The sequence below is a fragment of the Panthera pardus genome, unplaced genomic scaffold, assembly GCF_024362965.1.
Source record: "Panthera pardus isolate Hobbes unplaced genomic scaffold, ASM2436296v1 HiC_scaffold_3, whole genome shotgun sequence".
Lineage (NCBI taxonomy): Eukaryota > Metazoa > Chordata > Mammalia > Carnivora > Felidae > Panthera > Panthera pardus.
This window is the reverse complement of record NW_026526876.1, coordinates 46,345,960-46,367,512: the sequence shown is the minus strand read 5'-3', so window position 1 is coordinate 46,367,512 and position 21,553 is coordinate 46,345,960. Positions and strand designations below refer to the sequence as shown.

The 21,553-nt window shown below is 36.8% G+C and overlaps 1 protein-coding gene across 4 annotated transcripts in view; it reads left to right on the top strand.

The window, feature by feature from the left end:
* The window catches only part of SKA2 (spindle and kinetochore associated complex subunit 2), a 49,398-nt gene that overhangs the window by 1,454 nt on the left and 26,391 nt on the right, over positions 1-21,553 (top strand). The gene's annotated exons all lie outside the window — the stretch shown is intronic.

Here is a 21,553-nt window from a genome sequence, read left to right as displayed (position 1 = left end):
TAATTTTCTTTGTGGGAGTAGGGGGGAATGGGGTGGGAGGGAATAGCAGTGAAGAAGGAAGAAGTTTTTGCCGCTTTCCAAACCTGTAATAATGAACTTTCAGTTCAGAGTTTTGGTTTTTTTTAATCACGAAATGCCTTTAAACCAACAAAAGAACCAAAAATATGTCAAGTATCCTAGTTTGATTCTGTCAACCGGCATAAATGTTTAACACCATCTTGCCCTTTTACCCATTCTGAATTTCTCCCTCCAGATGGAGATTTCTGCCTAATTGTAAGATGCTAAATGATACTAATTCTGCTTTTAACAGTTTTCCTCCTCCCTTAAGTTGACTGTTTATTTTTGAGGTACCAATTAAGGTTTTTTTGACTGCATGAGAGTCAGTATTCTCACAGGACTTTTTTTTTTAGATTGAACACAATTTTTATTTATTTAATTATTATTTTTTTTTTGAGAGAGAGAGAGAGAGAGAGAGAGCGAGAGAGAGCGAGGGGGGGGGGGGGGAGAGGGAATGAGCGGGGGAGGGGCAGAGAGGGAGGGAGACAGAATCCCAAGCAGGCTCCAGGCTCCGAGCTGTCAGCACATGGGGCTCTAACTCTCAAACTGTGAGATCGTGACTTCAGCCGAAGTCCGACGCTTATCCCACTGAGCCACCCAGGCGCCCCCTCTTTTTCCTTTTTAAATGTTTAGATTGAACACAATTTAAGGGGAAAATGATTAAGTGTACATCTTGAAAAAAGTAGATTTTAGAAAACTATGAGGTAGCCAGGCTCTTAAACTTTTAAGTGTTTGAATGATTGGGTAGTTTTTAAAAATTCTTTTTAAGAGGTGAAGAGAAGAAAGCAGGTCTTCTTAAATTACTTGCAAGTAACCTAGTGGTAGCCTTCCCCTCCCCCCACTTCCAGTTATTAGTTTGTTTCCATAATCGTTAGAGTTTAAAAAATGTATTTGAACTATTACAGTTTTGTTATCACTGCTTTTTATTGATTGAATAGTAAAAGATGGTGCATCTCATCTTCAGATTTGCCATGTGCTATATCTATGAACTGGTTTATTTTCTAAGATTAGAAAGAAATGATTTCCTGTACAATCCTCTGAGTTTTGGTTCTACCTTACTTGAATAAAGGATTTGTTGAGGAACTAATTTTGAAAATTTATTAAATCAGGGGCCCCTGGGTGGCTCAGTCAGTTAAGCATCTGAGTTTGGCTCAGGGCATGATCTAATGGTTCTGGGTTGGAGCCCCACCTCTGGCTCTGTGCTGACAGCTAAGGAGCCTGGAGCCTGCTTCAGATTCTGTATCTCCCTCTCTCTCTGCCCCTCCCCCACTCACTCTTTCTCTTTCAAAAAATAAATATTAAAAAAAATTTATAAAAAGAAAAGAAAATTTAGTAAGTGAAAGAGAATGCGTATTATTGAACTTTGAAAATAAAGTATTCTCACTTTGTAGATAGCCTGATCCTCTTATTTTAAAAATATTTCATATTTTTCTCATTTGGATTAATTTCTAATTCAGAAAATTAAACATTTCACTCTTAAATACTTCTATTTATTTATTTATGAATACTTTCCTTAAAACTTGATCCTTGGCTAGCAGAGTTGAACTGTTCTAATACGTGAGTTGTATGGCCTAGGATTTGAGGTCTAGTCATTCATGTTCCAGTTGTCCTGAATTTGAGTTCATTTCTAACTCAAATTAGGAGGTTCAATCTAACCAAGTAGCTGATTTAAAGAAAGATTAGTGACAATGGAAAGTATTTTTGCATCAATCAACATTATTAATGGAGGAATAAACTCATTGTAGTGTTATCTTTGTTCTCTTTTTCCCTTTCACGTACTGATTGAGTGATATTTGTCCACTGTTCTTTTATGGTACCATTGTGCACAAAAGTACAATGTTATACTATCATAATATTTCTATTTCTGGGCTTACATCTGACTTTTGAATGGTGTCTTACCAGTTAAAAGGATAGGATGGTGATAATTGGCTTGAATCCAAGAAAACCGGATTCTTAAAATTTCAGAACCTCCTCCTGTACCATATATTATTTTCTCCTTGATTTTTCTGTTGGAAGGAAATGGAGATGATTTCCTGTATTTAAGATCTTTAGGGGCTAACTGAAATTTTATTTATTGATTGATTGATTTATAAAAATACGTTATTTTTAATTTTACGGACAGAGAGTGCAGGGGAGAGGGGCAGAGGGGGTGGGGAGAAAGAGAGAGAGAAAATCTCAAACATGCTCCACGCTCAGCATAGAACCTGACGGGCTTGATCCCATGACCCCGGGCTCATGACCAGAGCTGAAATCAAGAGTTGGACACTCAACCAACTGAGCCACCCAGACGGCACTATTTATATATTTTTTTAAAGTTTATTTATTGCTTTAGAAAGACAGAGCATGTGTGTACATGTGCACAAGTGGGGAAGGGGCAGAGAGAGAGAGAGAGAGAGAGAGAGAATTGCCAACAGGCTCTGTGCTTTCAGGGTGCAGCCCAACTCCAGGCTTGATTCCATGAACTGTGAGATCATGACTTAAGCTGAAATTAAGATTCAGATGCTTAACTGGCTGAGCCACCCAGGCGCCCCAGGGGTTAACTGAAATTTTAAAATCCCCTTCCATAGTATTCTATTAGGAAGTCTTGTTTAGGAGACGTTAATTCCCTGGAAATCTGTAAACTCTTGAGATAAAAAGCCATAAGATGGTTATAGCTTTTTATTTCTTTTTTTTTTATTTAAAAAAATTTTTTTTAACATTTATTTATTTTTGAGACAGAGAGAGACAGAGCATGAACAGGGGAGGGTCAGAGAGAGGGAGACACAGAATCTGAAATAGGCTCCAGGCTCTGAGCTGTCAGCACAGAGCCCCACACGGGGCTCAAACTCATGGATCACGAGATCATGACCTGAGCTGAAGTCGGCCGCTTAACCGACTGAGCCACCTAGGCGCCCCAGTTATAGCTTTTTAGTATGTAATGTAGTTTAGATTCAAGAAACATAGATTGGGTATTTAGAGATTGAGAAACTTATTTTACTTTTCATTTGTTTTCTCTGATATTCTTCTTTTTTTTAAGTTTGTTTGTTTGTTTGTTTCTTTATTTAGAGAGAGAGCACATGAGCAGGACTGGGGCAGAGAGAGGGAGAAAGAGAGACTCCCAAGCAGGCTCCACACTGCCAGCACAAAGCCCAATGTGGCTTTGAACCCACAAACAGTGAGATCATGACCCAAGCCAAAGTTAAAAGCTGGACGCTTAACTGACTGAGCCACCCAGGTGCCCCTGTTTTCTCTGATATTCTTAATCATTTGCTATGGGGAGCTAACCAACAGGTCTCAAGAACAGTAATCTTTTTCACAACTTTGCTTTGGTAGTAATTATAACTGGTTTTGTTAATACCAGTCCTAACGTTTCAACAATACCCATGTTAATAACTTCTAAAGCTTAGGACGTATTTACACAATTCCTTTCTACAGATTTCTGTTGAATATTAATCATAGGTCAGTCATCAGAAAACTAGTATTTTGATATTTAGATTCAATTCTTTTTAACATTGATATACATATTCTTAGGTTTGGGGTGTCTTCTGTACAAAATAGCAGCCCTTCTTTAAATTCTTTTCACACTGAAGCTTCAACTGATGCAAGATGCTTTTGTGTTCCTTTCCTACCAATTTCTGCTAACGAATGCTCTGACTTTATTGCACTACTGTACTTTACAGCTAGCAGTGCAATAGTATTGTCAAAGCATCTGAAAGCAGAATGCACACCAGAATTTTGATTCTTGCCTTACATCTTTCTTCATTATCTGTGAGTAATTTATTACAACCTTTGTTACTAAAAAGTATATAATTTTATTACCCAAAGTGTATGTTTTAGAAAGTCATAACTTGAAGAAAAAAATTTTTTTAACTAAAAGCTCACTGTCATAATGCATTATGAAACACACTGACATAATACTTATTATAGCTAGAGTTGTTATGGCTTGTTTAAATGAGTAGTTCTTTGTATTTTGCTTCTTTCTATCACAGATTTGGATAGGTTCTGGCAAATCTTTTTTTTTTTTTTTTGAGTTTTAAGGTGAATTAGTAAGTGATGAAAACAATCTCTGCTGTATATTTCATATGATAACTTGCCCCGAATCTTATTTGGTATTAATTTTGTGTACTATGTAGTTTGTACTTGAATTTAAAACTTGAGAATGCTTGTTTTAAAGTTCTTTTTTGCAATAATGAAATATAATAAAGTATACATTCATTACTTTTTTTGTAATTGATTTTGAGATATAACTTACATACAATAAAACTTTCCAAATTTAGTTGTACAATTTGATGAGTTTTGACAAATGTGAACAGTCATGTAACCACCACCACAGACAGTACAGAAAGAACATTTCTATCACCTGATGTTTCCTGCCCCTTTGTAGTCAACCTCCTCCCCTCAAACTTTCTGACAATCATTGATCTCTAGTTTTGCCTTTTCTAGAAATTCACATAAGTTGAATCATTTATAACTTGCAGTTTTTTGTGCCTGGCTTCTTGCACTTAACACAATAAGATTCATCCATGTTGTTGTACATATTAGTAGTTGGATCATTTTCATTGCTGCGTAGTATTCCATTGCTATAGATTTACAAATTGTTTATCCATTTACTAGATTATGGATTTTGGGATGTTTGTAGGTTTTGCCTATTATGAATAAAGTTGTTGTGGTATTTATATATTGTGGTATAAGTCTTTGGACATAATGTTTTTTGTAATGTTTGGATGTAATGTTTTTGTTTCTCTGGGGTAGTGTGATAAAGTATATGCTTCATCTCATAAGAAATTGCTGAAATCTTTACCAAAGCTGTGATTTAGGGTTCCAGTTTCACCACATCTTTACCAACATTTGGTATCTTGGTATTGTCAGTCTTCTTCATTTTAGCTATTCTAGTAGTTGTGTAGTGGTATCTCATTAGTTTAAATTTGCATTTCCAGAATGGCTAATGATATTGAACATCTTTTCATGTGCTTGTTTGCAGTTGATATATCTTCTCTAGTGAAATATCTGTTGAAATCTTTGAATCAGTTTTCAAATTGAAATGTTTGTCTTTTTAATTATTATGAGAGCCCTTTAATTTTCTCTGTTATTTACCCTCTCACATAAAAAATTTTGATGAAGTCCAATTTACACATTTATTCTTCTATGGATTATGGTTTCTGTGTTCTATCTCACAAATCTTTGCCTAACTCAAGGTCACAAATGTTTCTTTTTTATCTGTAGTTTTAGTTTTTACATTTAACTATTTGTATTTATTTATTAATGTTTACCTGTCTTTTTGAGAGAAAGAGAGACAGACAGAGTGTGAGTGGGGGAGGGGCAGAGAGAGAGGGAGACACAGAATCCAAAGCAGGCTCTAGGCTCTGAGCTGTCAGCACAGAGCCCAACATGGGGCTTGAACACACAAGCCATAAGATCATGACCTGAGCCGAAGTCAGACGCTTAACTGACTGAGCCACCCCGGTGCCATTTACTTTTTTTAAAAGTTTATTTTGAGAGAGAGAGACAGAGTTCCTGAGTGGGGGATGGGCAGTAAGAAACTGAGATAGAATCCCAAGCAGCCTCCACACTGTCAGCACAGAGCAGGATATGGGGCTTGAACCCACAAACTGTGAGATCGTGACCTGAGCCAAAGTGAAGAGTGGGACATTTAACCAACTGAGCCATCCAGGTGCCCCTAAGTTTCACATTTAGATCTCTGTCCATTTAGAGTTAATTTTTGTATGTGGTATAAAGTGAGAGTAGAAGTTCTTTTTTTTAATTTATTTTTCCATATGGATATTCCCTTGTTCTTTGTTGAAAAGATTATCATTTCCCCATTGAATTACCTTAGCTCCTTTGTACAAGTGTGTATGGGTTGGTTTACTTATTTTTGAACTATTTTGTTCCTTAATGTCATATCATACTGTCATGATTGCTGTAGCTTTATAGTAAGTCTTGAAATCATCTAATATAATGCCTCAGACTTTGCTCTTGTTTTCTAAAAATTTTAAATTATTTTGCATTTCAAATAAGTTTTTTGTTTTGTTTTGTTTTGTTTTTTGTCAATTTCTACCAAAAAAGCCTGCTGGGATTTTGATTATGTTGAATTTAAAGAATAATTTGGGGGAGATTTGATATTTTAAGAATAATGAATTTTCTGATTAATTAACATTATCTCTCCATTTATTAGATCTTTTAAAATTTCTCTCTGGGGTACCTGGTTGACTTGGTCAGTTGGGCATCTATCTGACTCCTGATTTTGGGTCAGGTCATGAACTCATGATCATGAGATTGAGCCTGGTTGGGCTCTGCACTGCCAGTGCAGAGCCTGCTTGGGAATCTTGCTCTTCATCTCCCTCTGCACCTCCCCTGTTTGCACCTGCACGTGCTCTCTCTCTCTCTCTCTCTCTCTCTCTCTCTCTCTCATTCTCTAAAAAATAATTCTCAACAGTGTTTTTTAGTTTTCAGTGTATAGGTCTTGTTTATAAGTTTTTCATAACCTGTGGATTGTGACTTCTATTAGTGCTCTAGATCATAAAAATAGACCAAAACTGTTATAATGTGTATTGCAAATAAATTGAATTTCAGAAAAAAGTAAGCTATTTGTTAAACAAATGTCCTTAAAAGCTGGAAGAATGGATGCAAGAGGGAAGAAAGATAGTTGAGATATTATTAGGCATCATTTGGACATCATTTGGTAGGGGATGAAGAACATGACTGCTTTTGATAAAACCATTTTATTCCCAAATTTTGTATATAAAGTCTTTGAGTTACCTCCCTTGCCTCCAGTGTGGCTGTTTTCTTCTTTGGCATTCATTCATTCATTCATTCATTCATTTATTTATTTAAAATGTTTATTCATTAAAAAAATTTATTTTAATGTTTTTATTTATTTTTGAGAGAGAGAGAGAGAGAGAGAGAGCAAGCAGGGTAGGGGCAGACAGAGACAGAGACACAGAATCTGAATCTGAAGCAGGCTCCAGGCTCTGAACTGTCAGCACAGAGCCTGACATGGGGCTGGAACCCATGAGCCATGAGATCATGACCTGAGCCAAAGTCAGATGCTTAACCAACTGAGCCACCAGGCATCCCCATTTTTTTTTTTGTTTGTTTGTTTGTTTTTGAGAGAGAGAGGGTGAAAGTGAGCAAGGGGCAGAGAGAGAGGGAAAGACAGAGAGAATCCCATGAGGGGCAGAGGGAGAGAGAGCGAGAAAGAGAAGTGGGCCTCACCCTAAGTGGGACTCATGTTCACCTGAAGCAGGGCTCAAGCTCACCTGAAGCTGGGCTCAAGCTCAGCTGAGTTCACCCAATGCATGACTTGAACTCATGAATGGCGAGATCATGACCGAGCTGAAATCTAGAGTTGGGCTCTTAACCAACTGAGCCACTCAGACGCCTCTTAAACTGTATTTTTGATGTGAACACATCTTTGATTTAAAGAATAGGGTATGAGAGGTCATACGTATGAACCCATTTAAAATCAAGTGGGAAGTTTTCTTCTTCCTTGGAGCAAAGTAAAAGTTTTAAAACAAAAAAATCTTACATTTGTTACCCAAATATAATACAAAGTTTCAATATTAATATCTCCGATAAATAAAATTTATTCTTTAAAAAAATATTTTTTTGTTTATTTATTTTTGAGAGAGAGAGAGAGAAAGCATGAACAGGGCAGGGGCAGAGAGAGAGGGAGACACAGAATCCGAAGCAGGCTCCAGGCTCTGAGCTGTCAGCACAGAGCCTGGCATGGGGCTCAAACCCATGAACCGCAAGATCATGACCTCGAATGGTGAGATATCATGACCTGAGTAGAAGCTGGACACTTAACTGACTGAGCCACTCAGGAGCCACCAAATTTATTCTTAATTAGGCTTTTTTTTTTTTTTTAAGTTTATGTATTTTGAGAGAGAGAGAGAATCCCAAGCAGGCTCCTTGATGTCAGCTCAGAGCCCAACTTGGCTCTTGAACCCATGAACTGTGAAATCATAACCTGAGCTGTGATCAAGAGTAGGATGCTTAATTGAGCATTAATTGATTAATGATTAAGCATTAATTGATGCTTAACTGAGCCACCCAGGCACCCCTTCAATTAGATTTTAAAAAGGTTATACTTCTAATTTGTCTCAATATATAACATTTTAGAATTTTTTTCAAGTTTATTTATTTAGAGAGAAAAAGAGAGAGCAGGAGGAGCAGAGAAAAAGGGAGAGTGAGAGAATTCAATATATAACATTTTATTTATGTATTTATTTGTTTTTTATTTTTTAAAAGATTTCTTTTTTTTAAAAAAAGTTTATTTTCGAGAGAGACAGTGTAAGTGAGCTTGGGCACGCAAGCAGGGGAGGGGCAGAGAGAGAGAGATAAAGAGAGAGAGAGACAGAGGATCCAAAGCAGGCTCTGTGCTGACAGCAGCGAGCCTGATGTGGGGCTCGAACTCATGAATTAGAGATCATGACGTGAACCGAAGTTGGATGTTCAACCAACTGAGCCACCCAGGTGCCCCAGTATGTAACACTTTAAAAGTTTGAATAAGTCAATCCTTGATTCTTTGACTCAATGTTTTTGTTCTCATTTTATCAATGAGGAAATAATCTCAGTTTTTGCTAAGATTTTCATTTAGTAAGGAGTGGCTGGCTGGCTCAGTCCCAGGAATGGGTGAGTCTTGATCTCAGGGTCATGATTGAGCCCCATTTTGCGTGCAGAGATTACTTAAATAAAAACTTAAAAAAAAAAAAAAGATTTTCATGTAGTGACTGTAAAATATGCCTACATTATTAGAACAATTTATTTTTGTTAGGAAATGTGAGAGTTTCGTAACTTTTATAAATTCCTCCTTTCTCCACTTTATCTGCCTAATTGTAAATGATAGTACTTCATACTTTCAGTAAGTGTTACTAGGGCAGGCTAGTACTAAAGTATAACATATTAACATATTATGAAACTTATCTGAGAGACAGAGAAATTAAATACATTGAGACAGATGCCATGATGGGACAAGTAAATACCAGGTTCTATGGGGGGCACATTGGAAGGAGGTACCTAAGGGCACCTGGCTGTCTCAGTCAGAGGAGCCTGCAACACTTAATCTTGGGGGTGTGAGTTTGAGCTCCACGTTGTTGGTTGTAGAGATTACATAAATAAATAAAATTAAAAAAAAAAAGGAAAGAAAGCAGAGGAGAAAATTTATTAAAAAAAAGAAAAAAGAAAAGAAAAGAGGCACCTAATCTGGGGAAGCCTTCTTGTTAGAGGTAAAATTTAATCTGAGACTTCAACGATGAGCTGGTATTAGCCAGTGAAGGAAACGGTAAATGTTCCAGGCAAAGGAAGCAGTGCATGTGAAAGGCTAGAGATGAGAGGTGTTACCCGACTGGGGGAAACTACCAGTGGGTCAGCAGTGTTGAAAAGGGGAGCAGTAAGGTTGAGATGAAGAACCCATTATATCAATATTGTAGCTAATTTAAGTTGAAAACTTCTACCACACTGTTTTTCTTTATTATGTTCCTAAACATTTTATATATTTATGTTCTGTGGTAATCATGAACCTATGTTCTTTAATTAAACAAATCTTTATATACATACACTTCAGGTTTTGGGTAAACTATAGGGAAATTTAACTTTTTTTTTTTTTGAAATTTAACTTCTGATTCTGTCATTGTGTATGGATTTTTGTGTTCTACATGCTTCATTGCCCTGTTTATTTCATGTAAGATAGCATAAACAAGAAGTCTAAAAAAAATAACTGAAAGGAATGTTTATCTGAATATTCTTGTAATAATACCATGTCTATCATTTACATGTACCACAGTGACCTACTCTGGTTTTTTCTTTCCCCCAAAGAAAATAGTAGTATTCTAGTAAAGTGAATGATTCACCCCAATTCTTTACTCTTCTGTGGATCCATATTCTATTGTGGTTTTTGTTGAGATATAATTGACATATATCATTATATTAACTTCAGATGTACAAAATAGTGATTCAGTATGTGTATATATTGTGAAATGATCACAGTAAGTCTAGTTAAACTCCATTACCACACATAGTTATATATTTTTCTACTTTTTTACTTATTTAAATTTTTCACAAGGCTTTAAGATCTACTCTCATCAACTTTCGAACATACGATACAATATTAACTATAGTCACCATACTGTACATTACATACCCCTGACTTACTTATTTGTAACTGGAAGATTGTACCTGTGTCCGCATGATTTCGTGATGGGCAAAGTACATTTCCCTGCTTCTGGATGTGCTGTGGCCAGTGACATATGGATAGAGTGGACAGTGTGCCAACTCTGAATTTGAAAGGCTTTGTGTATTTTTGCTAACCCTGTTATCTCCATGAGAAGAATTATCTTCTGGTTCAAAGAGTATGAGAGACACCTGGCAATAGAACTGCAATGAGAGCCACCAAACTCAGCCTAACCTAGAGCACCAGATTCCAGCCAAGTTGCACTTGAAATCAGGAGTTGGACGCTTGAATGACTGAGCCACCCAGGCACCCCAGAAATCAGTGATTTTAAAAATAGCGTGGATATTTGGCACGATGAATTCAGTGTGGCTGAGGTTGTAAGATGTGAGGCACTGATGAAGAGCATGTTATTGTCATCTTGTGAAAAATTACACTAAAAGTTGGGATCAATTCTACAGGCATTGGAAACCCCAATGATCTTTTCTTTTTTTAAATAAAGATTTTTTTGGGGGCGCCTGGGTGGCGCAGTCGGTTAAGCGTCCGACTTCAGCCAGGTCACGATCTCGCGGTCCGTGAGTTCGAGCCCCGCGTCGGGCTCTGGGCTGATGGCTCGGAGCCTGGAGCCTGTTTCCGATTCTGTGTCTCCCTCTCTCTCTGCCCTTCCCCCGTTCATGCTCTGTCTCTCTCTGTCCCAAAAATAAATAAAAAACGTTGAAAAAAAAAATAAAGATTTTTTTTTAAGTAATCTCTATCCAACATGGAGCTCAAACCTATAACCCCGAGATCAAGAGTCACACCCTACCAACTGATCTAGCCAGGTGCCCCAACCCTGATGATTTTTTTTTTTACCATTTAATTTGATTTATTATTTTTTTTAATTTACATCCAAGTTAGCATATAGGGCAACAATGATTTCAGGAGTAGATTCCTTTTTTTTTTTTAATGTTTATTTATTTATTTATTTTATTTTTGAGACAGAGGGAGACAGCATGAGTGGCGGAGGGTCAAAGAGAGAGAGGGAGACATAGAATTCAAAACAGGCTCCAGGCTTTGAGCTGTCAGCACAGAGCCCGATGTGGGGTTCGGACCCACGAACCGTGAGATCATAACCTGAGCTGAAGTTGGACGCTCAACCGGCTGAGCCACCCAGGTGCCCCAGGAGTAGATTCCTTAATGTCCCTTATCCATTTAGCCCATTCCCCCCCCCCCCCCAACCCCTCCAGTACCCTCTGTTTTCCATATTTAAGAGTCTCTTATGTTTTTGTCCCCCTTCCTGTTTTTATATTATTTTTGCTTCCCTTCCCTTATGTTCATCTGTTTTGTATCTTCAAGTCCTCATATGAGTGAAGTCATATGATATTTGTCTTTCTCTGACTGACTAATTTCATTTAGCATAATACCCTCTAGTTCCATCCACGTAGTTGTGAATGGCAGGATTTCATTCTTTTTCATTGTTGAGTAATACTCCAGTGTGTGTGTGTGTGTGTGTGTGTGTGTGTGCGCGCCACATTTTCTTTATCCATTCATCCATCAGTGGATATTTGGGTTCTTTCCATACTTTGGCTATTATTGATAGAGCTGCTATAAACATTGGGGTGTATGTGTCCCTTTGAAACAGCATACCTGTATCCCTTGGATAAATACCTAGTAGTGCAATTGCTGGGTTGTAGGGTAGTTCTATTTTTAATTTTTTGAAGAACCTCCATACTGTTTTCCAGAGTGGCTGCACCAGTTTGCATTACCACCAGCAGTGCAAAAGAAATCCTCTTTCTCTGCATCCTCGCCAGCATCTGTTGTTGCCTGAGTGGTTAATGTTAGCCATTCTGACAGGTGTGAGGTGGTACCTCAGTGTGGTTTTCATTTGTATTCCCCTGACAATGAGTGATGTGGAGCATTTTTTTCATGTGTCAGTTGGCCATCTGGATGTCTTCTTTGGAGAAGTGTCTATTCATGTCTTTTGCCCATTTCTTCACTGGATTATTTGCTTTTTGGGTGTTGAGTTTGATAAGTTCTTTTTAGATTTTGGATACTAACCCTTTATCTGATATGTCATTTGTAAATATCCTCTCCCATTCCATTGGTTGCCTTTTAGTTTTGCTGGTTGTTTCCTTTGCTGTGCAGAAGCTTTTTATTTTGATGAGGTCCCAAGAGTTCATTTTTGTTTTAGTTGTCCCTTGCCTCTGGAGACCTGTTGAGTAAGAAGTTGCTGAGGCCAGGTCAAAGACGTTTTTGCCTGCTTTCTCCTCTAGGATTTTAATGTCTTCCTGTCTTAGGTTTAAGTCTTTCATCCATTTTGAGTTTATTTTTGTGTCTGGTGTAAGAAAGTGGTCCAGGTTTATTTTTCTGCATGTCATTGTCCAGTTTTCCCAGCACCACTTGCTGAAGAGACTGTCTTTATTCTACTGGATATTCTTTCCTGCTTTGTCAAAGATGAGTTGGCCATATGTTTGTGGGTCCATTTCTGGGTTCTCTATTCTGTTCCATTGATCTGAGTGCCTTTTCTTGTGCCAGTACCATACTGTCTTGATGATTACAGCTTTGTAATACAGCTTGAAGTCCTCAACCCAATGATTTTTTTTTTTTTTTAAGTTTATTTATTATTGAGAGACAGAGAGACAGAGAGACAGAGCATGAACATGGGAGGGGCAGAGAGAGGGGGAGACATAGAGTCTGAGGCAGTCTCCAGGCTCTGAGCAAGCTGTCAGCACAGAGCCTGACGCAGGGCTCAAACTCACAAACTGAGATCATGACCTGAGCTGAAGTCGGATGCTCGACCAACTGTGCCACCCAGGTACCTCACCCCAATGATCTTTAAGTAAAGAGTGGCTTAGTACAGAATGCCCTTAAACGCAAAAAAAAATTTGCTTTTGGGGCACCTGGGTGGCTCAGTTGATTGTGTTCAAGTCTTGATTTAGGCTCAGGTCATGATCACAGGGTCATAGGATTGAGCCCTGCATTAGGCTCCCCACTCAGCATGGAGCCTGCTTAAAGATTCTCTCTCTCTCTCTCTCTCTCTCTGCACCTCTCCCCTGCTCATGTGCGTGCTCCCTCTCTAAAAAAAAAACTGCTTTAAATAATTTTTATGCATGTAATATATGTTCATTGTAATTTATTAGAAGACAGATATGCGAAATGAAAAACACCCTTCAATTCTATGACTATTAAGACATAGGTAAAATAGGTATTTTTTTGTAGGTATATCTTTTGGACTATTGTTTTTCTTTTTTTTTAAATTTTTTTTTTCAACGTTTTTTATTTATTTTTGGGACAGAGAGAGACAGAGCATGAACGGGGGAGGGGCAGAGAGAGAGGGAGACACAGAATCGGAAACAGGCTCCAGGCTCCGAGCCATCAGCCCAGAGCCTGACGCGGGGCTCGAACTCACGGACCGCGAGATCGTGACCTGGCTGAAGTCGGACGCTTAACCGACTGCGCCACCCAGGCGCCCCTGGACTATTGTTTTTCTAAACCAAGTTTGTTAAATATATTTTGAAAATCTGGCCCTGTAGTCCATTATGTGTCCATAGAACAATTAACACAAATAATCTAGGATTCTGAAAGCTTTAAAAAAGTTAAATAGACTACCTTCAACTGATAAAACCAATCTTTTATAGGCAAGGGCTTGCGTATGTGTACTACCCTAATAATTGTAGGGTAGTACAATAACAGTAATAATAATAATAATAATAATAATAATGGTAATAATTATAAGCCTACATATTGGAACCTGATGAACTTGGAGCTTCTGCTCACTTTCTTCTGCTTTGATGTTACTATTTGCTGGAAATAACATGTCTGCAACTTGGTGCTTGTGCATATTAGTGCTTATCAGTTTTAGACATGCATTGGCATGTGTTTGTTCTATTTGGAAGAGACTGGATAATCAAGTCTCCAGCAGAAATATACAAAAAACAATTGTGATTTTGTATACATTAGAGGTGGCCCTCAACTTGTTGAGAACTTGAAATATTTCTTCTTAAAATAGGCTTTAGATGGTGGTTGGGTTCCCATGCTGTTTGTTCTTTCAAAGTAATGAATGTTCTTTCATCTTCCTTTTTGTCATTGAACATTTGGTTGTATATTAAAAACTCAGGGATATAAAAAGGAAGGCAGGGCTTTTTCCATCAAGACAATTGAAATCAAGTGGTGATGCTACTGAGCAAATGATTATAATATAATAAATGAAATGGTAAGCTGGAGCCATGAATAAAAGAAAATGAGGGTAGATAAAGGTGTTTCAAAATCTGCATTGGAGAGAGGGGTGCATTCATTAAGTATTAGATTCTTTGGGAAAAAAAAACAACCCAAAACAAAAAATATTGGATTCTTTGGTTGATAATATAACCTAGATCTGGAAGTATTACAATGCCAGTTCTCCCATTAAATAATGTTTCTAAGTTAAATGTATTTCTTTTTTAAAAATTTTCAATGTTTATTTTTGAGAGAGAGAGACAGAGAGAGTGAGTGGGGGGGGGGGGGGGGGGTGGGCAGAGAGAGAGAGGGAGACAGAATCTGAAGCAGGCTCCAGGCTCTGTGCTGACAGCTCAGAGCTTGAACTCATGAACCATGAGCTCCTGACCCGAGCTGAAGTCAGATGCTCAACCGACTGCACTACCCAGGTGCCCCTGTAAAATGTATTTTTAAGCCTAGCTACTGAGTCTAGAATGTACCTCTACCAACTCCTCTCATCTCAGACAAGACTGCCGTATTTCTTCCTTTTCCTGTAATTTGATGCTGTTGAGACAAACTCATAAGCCGATGTGTTTGCTTTTTTACAGCACTGGTCCTTTTAAAAGGGAGCTCTATTGCGGTAGTAAGAATCTATAGGTTGTTTGTAAAAGGAAGTTTTTTTAACTTGGTCTGCAGTTCTTTCCTCCTTGCCGTTGAGTGGTATGTAATGCAGTGTGCCATTTACTTTAAAGCCTTAAGCCAATTATAATAAAACTAGTATAACAATATTATATGTTTATGAAATTTGTAGCATATTGTAAAATTCAAAGTTATTTCCTAAACTATTCCTTTTTCCATTTTTTTAAGTATCTTCCTTACAGTCCCAGTCTGTTTCCAAGGATATTCAAATGGCAGAATGTAATTTGGCTGTCTTTGGGGCTTTAATATTGATCTCAATGGACTTTTCCCAGCTAAATTGCATATTTTATTTATCACTCTCAGGATGGGTATAAAAATTTCCACTTATTTTTGTTTCTGATTTAGAAGAAAACTGGCTTCTGAAAATATGAATGTCTTGTGTGTTTTTTCTTTAAAGCACTGGTTTTTTATTTTAAATATTATAATGTTCCTAAGAATAACATCACTTAAAGGTAAATAAAGAGTAACCTCACATTGCTTCTCAGCCTTTTGGCTAAGGTGGAGTGTAAAGAGTAACCTCACTGTTTACAAGGCTTTAAGAGACTAATTTAAAACTGACAAGGGCTAGTGAATGATGTTTAGCAGTATCAATTTGCTCCATTAATCAGACACTAATGAATTTTGGAGACTATATTAATTGGTCAGGAAATTTCCTACCATGTGACTAAAAAGTTTTCCTTTTATGACCAGATCCTAGAACCCTATCGATATTGTCTCTGCTGTGTAAATAGCTCTGAGTAGTGCAATATTGCTTATAGGGTTTTGGTGTTTGGGAAGAACAATGGGCAGGTTGCAGAAACTATGTAGCTGAAACTGAAGCAACATTCATCTTTGTTTAGGAAGAAAACAAATAGTAGAAGCTAATTCTTAATATAAACCTTAAATTTGAAACTCAAATGTCGATTTTTAATGTCTTAGGAGGAAATTTATCTTCTAAATTTTAACATTTTGATAAATTAAAAGGGTTTATTTATAGAATTATGAAATAATAGAATGATAGTGTTGAAGGGGACCTTAGATTTCCAACTCTCATTTAATAGAAGAGACCCAGAGAGATGGAAGACTTACTTAGGGCCACATAGCTTGTTAGGGATAACAGGGTTAGAACTTTTACCATGTATCTCAAACCTTTTCTTTTTCCTGGACCATACGACTAGATTGTGTTCAGAGGGAATTTTTATAAATTTATTTTATTTATTTATTATTTTTTTTAAGTTTATTTATTTTGAGAGAGCAAGTAAGCACGAGCAGGGCAGGGGCAGAGAGAGGGAGAGAGAGAATCCCAAGCAGGCTCTGTGCTGTCAGGGTGGGGCCCACGAACTGCGAGATCATGACCTGAACCAAAATCAAGAGTACCGACACTTAATTAACTGAGCCACCCAGGTGCCCCCAGAGGCAGTTTTTTAATAGGCTAACCAGTGATAGATTTGAAACTGAAAAAAACCCAAACTTTAAACTTTAACTTTAGGTAAAGTCTTTACATTTGTCCCCCATCTATGTGACTTTTATTGGCTTTAATGTTATGTATATCACATATAGACTTTGGTTCAACTGCTTAAAAAACATACTAATGAAAATACAACTAGAGGCAAATCACTTAGATTTTTTTATTTTTAAATGTTTATTTTTGAGAGAGAGAGCACACATATGTGTGCACCTGAGCAGGGGAGGGGCAGAGAGATTGGGGGATAGAGGATCTGAAGCAGGCTCTGTGCTGACAGCTGAGATCCCCATCCTGGGGCTCGGACTCACAAACAGAACTGTGAGATCATCACGTGAGCCAAAGTTGGGCGATAACCCACTGAGCCACCCAGGCGCCCTAGACTATTTCTTCATTTATAAAATGAAGAGTTCAAATCAGTGAATCTTGAACAATTGCATTGGTATCCTTTTCTTTTTTGTTCCCTGCTTATTCCCTAGCCCACTGATTCACTAATGAGTAAATACTTGCCCTGTGTATTATCACAAAATATTCTGTTCAATTCTTCATAGAGGATTACATTCTACTTTCAAGCTGTTTTCCCATTCTACTTTCAAGCTTTTTCTTTTAAAAAGTTTTTAATTGTGATAAAATATATATAACAAAATTTACCATTTTATCAATTTTAAGTTTACAGTTCAGTGGTATTAAGTACATTCTTATTGTTGCATAACCATTACCACCATGCATTTCCAGAACGTCTTCATTTTTCCTAACTGAAACTCTGTACCCATTGAACGATAACTCCCCATTCCCTCCTCCCCTTGTCTTTGAAAGTCTGTTTACAATTCTGTGTAACTTCTGAAATATTTTTCAAATAGAAATGTGGGTACATTACTCAAGGTGGGGGTGGGAATTTTAAAAAATCTTTTTAAAGCAGAAGTAAGTATACATAGCAGCTAGGGGGAGGAAGAGGTGGGAAATCCTGATTTTTAGCATTTGCCAGTTTCCCTGGTGTAAATATTTACACCTTGACCGATTTCAAACTACCAGCATGATGTCATTGAAAGTGGATTTGGGAGGACATGCACAGTAGTAGCACATGATACAGTATTTTCACTATGTACATATGATAGATCTCAAGAGCATATATAATAGTAATATATAGTAAAATAACTAGGAAGTTATGGTTTTTTAGTATGTATTTATTTTTAATAATTTATTTAGTGGTACATTTATAGAATTTAAATTTTAGTTATACCTGTGTTTAACAATTGTGGTTTGCAAACAGTTTTGAAAATTTAGCTGAGTTTATCATATCATTGATTGGAAGCACCCTCTTTGGTATCTTATTAAAATGTAAGTTACTTAAAAGCAGGAACCACTTATTGTTGATACAGTTCGATGATTTTATTTTATATTTTTTAAAAGTTTATTTATTTATTTTGAGAGAGGGAAAGTGCAGTAGAGAGAGAATCCCTAGCAGCCTCAATGCTGTCAGCACAGAGCCCGACTTGGGACTCCATCTCACAAATGGAGAGATCATGACTTGAGCTGAAATCAAGAGTTGCACACTTAACCGACTGAGCCACGCAGGTGCCCCATTTTGATGATTTTAATAAATAGTGGACCTCAAGGTATTACAGGAAGCCATAGCTAAAACTGCTGTCTTGAAAAGAAAACATTGTTAAATGGTCTTTGAGATTCTGCTGGTTAAACTTTAAGCAGAACTAAAATATCAAATTGAAAACCACCACATCTGTTTAAGAATTTCCATTTCATAAACAAGTTAAAAGTCTCCTAGAGTAAATTTTTTTTTTTTTTTTTTTTTTTTTTTTTTAGTTCCAATGTAGTTAACATATAGTTTTATATTACTTTCAGGTGTAAAATACAGTGATTCAATAGTTCCATATATTACTCAGTGCTCATAAAGATAAGGGTACTCTTAATCCCCTTCACATATTTCACCTATCCCCCCCACATCCCCTCTGTTTGCTCTCTGTGGTTAAGTGTTTTTTGGTTTCTCTCTGTCTTCCTTTTTCCTTTGTTCATTTTTTTTGTTTCTTAAATAATACATATGATTGAAATCATATGGTATTTGTCTTTCTCTGACTGGCTTATTTCACTAGATACTCTCTAGTTCTATCTATATTGTTGGAAATGGCTAGATTTCATTCTTTTTAATTGCCCAATAGTATTCCATTATGTATGTGTGTGTATGTGTATATATATCACATATTCTTTATCCATTCATTTATCAATGGACACTTGGGCTGATTCCATAGTTTGGCTATTGTAAATAATGCTACAATAAACATCAGGGTGAATATATCTCCTTGAATTAATGTTTTTGTATTCTTTGGGTAAATATTCAGTAGTGCAATTACTGGATCGTAAGGTAGTTCTAATTTTAACTTTTTGAGGAACCTCTATACTATTTTCCACAGTGGCTGCACCAGTTTGCATTCGTACCAAGACTGCATAAGCGTTCCTTTTTCTCTACGTCCTTACCAAACTTGCTGTTTCTTGAGTTTTTTATTTTAGCTATTCTGACAGGTGTGAACTGATCTCTCACTGTGGTTTTGATTTGCATTTCCCTGATGATGAGTGATGTTGAACATCTTTTCATGTGTCTGTTGGCCATCTATATATCTTTGGAGAAATATCTGTTCATGTCTTCTGCCCATTTTTTGATTGGATTATTTGTTTTTTGGGGTGTTGAGGTGTGGCAGTTCTTTACATATTTTGGATATTAACCCTTTATCAGATATGTCTTTTGCAATATCTTCTCCCATTCAGTAGGTTGAAAGATTCTGCCTTGAGGTGACCCTGGAGCCACAAATCCCATAATTCTTAGAATTCTGTGATAACTTAAAAGTTTTAGAAACTTTTATTTAAAATTATGCTTTAAGGGTATCTGGCTGGCTCAGTTGATGAAACATGTGACTCTTGGTCTCAGGGTTGTGAGTTTGAGCCCCACATTGGGTGTAGAGATTACTTAAAAATAAAATCTTTTAAAAAATAAAATTATGCTTTAGACTGTTATATAATGCCTTGAACTATATATAAAGCCATGGGAGTGTAGTCTTTTTCAATCATTAAACAAATCAGGTCTTGAATGCTTTGAGTCTTTGTTAATTGGATTTGCCCTCTCCCTTGTCCCTTTCCCTTTCCCCATATTTTCCATCCACATGTTATATAGGTTAGTAAGTTTTTTTTTTTTTTTTAATGTAAAGGAAAAGTTAATCCCCAAGCATATTTCAATATGGGAAATTATGCCAACAGGAATTTTCTTTATATACATACACATATGCATATGTAGTAATTAGTAATCTGCTTAATGAAATCTAATCATTGTACAATTTAATCATGACATCTAATCTGGCAAGTGTATAAGCAAATAAAAAACCTTCATTTTTGGAAAACACTTAAAAAATTTTTTTTCAACGTTTATTTATTTTTGAGAGACAGAGACAGAGTGTGAGTGGGGGAGGGTCAGAGAGAGAAGGAGACACAGAATCTGAAGCAGGATTCAGACTCTGAGCTGTCAGCACAGAGCCCGATGTGGGGCTTGAACTCATGAACCATGAGATCATGACCTGAGCCGAAGTCTGACACTTAACTGGTGGACACTTAACCACCCAGGTGCCCCTGAAAAACATTTTAAGTATAGGTTTTAATTAACAACTTCTATATTTGTTTTTCTGATTCATAGCAACTCCCTGCTGTTAGAGATGGAAATCAGATACAGATTCTTAGAAAAAAATTAAAAACAAAAACTGACTTTCTCTTTTTCTTCTATTTCTATTCCAAAAGGTTTCGGTTATAAAGATAGAATTTTGGTAATTACAAAGTATTCCATTCAAATTTAGGCCAATAATGAGAGAAATTATTAGTGATAGAAGCTTTAGTGTATTTCTGATACTCTGTTCAATTTGACAGTTCTGACCTTAGAAGCATTTTAACTTCTGAGACCCATTTTATTTTACTCCACATTCCAAAGTAGAACTCTCAGTTTACCTTTTTTTATAACAAAAATATCTGTACATCATTTCTCATTAGACCTGATGACTACTTTTAACAGTTTTTGTTGGCTTTTGTTCTTTCCACTAAGGCTTCAAAATATGAAGAACCAATCTTTAGTCCAGAGCCTAACCCCTTGGTAAGGTCTGAACCTTCTCCCCAAAGCAGTCTTCTTGGTTGTAGCCTAGGAATGGGAGACTATTCCTGAAAAAAACATGTTTTGCCTTTCAGAGTAAACTCAAAGGATCCTGGTTGTTTCCCTGATAAATTCAAGACAGCACATGCTTTAAGATTATGTAAAAGAAGCACAATTTCCAAAAATTAAGAATACTTTATATTTATACCACATTTAGAGATAGACCACTTTTAACACTCTGATCTATATGCTTCCCAACTTTTCTATATGTACGCACACATGTATTTTACAGCCTGTGCTAGTTTTCCCCCTTTTTTCTCTCCCTTAGAGATTTACTGCAGATCAAGGATCCATGCTGGGACTCAGGTTCAGTAAACTGGGGTTATTGAGACTACTACTCCTGTACTATATGTAGCCTTTTCTTGTATAATTTATGTCTCTTTAAGGTGTCTAATTTTGGTCTGTGTGGCAAACACTCATAGTTCATTGTTTAATGGGGTTGCAGATGATGGTAACATTGCAGGTATCCCTGAAAATAAATTTGTTGTGTGTTTTAACTTGAACATTTCCTACCAGAGTTAGAAAAACAGTACCTAACTGATGAGAGTGTCCCTGATCTTGGGAATTTTGGAAACTGTTGTTAGTTCTTGTGTTAATATGTGACAGTGGTTACTTAGTGTCTTAATTTTAGCTCTAAATCTAAGAGAGATGCATAGAGAAACAACTTTCAAAATGTTAACTAGTTTTTAAATTTTTTATTGTATTTTTTTTTAACGTTTATTTATTTTTGAGACAGAGAGAGACAAAGCATGAACGGGGGAGGGTCAGAGAGAGGGAGACACAGAATCTGAAACAGGCTCCAGGCTCCGAGCTGTCAGCACAGAGCCCGACGCGGGGC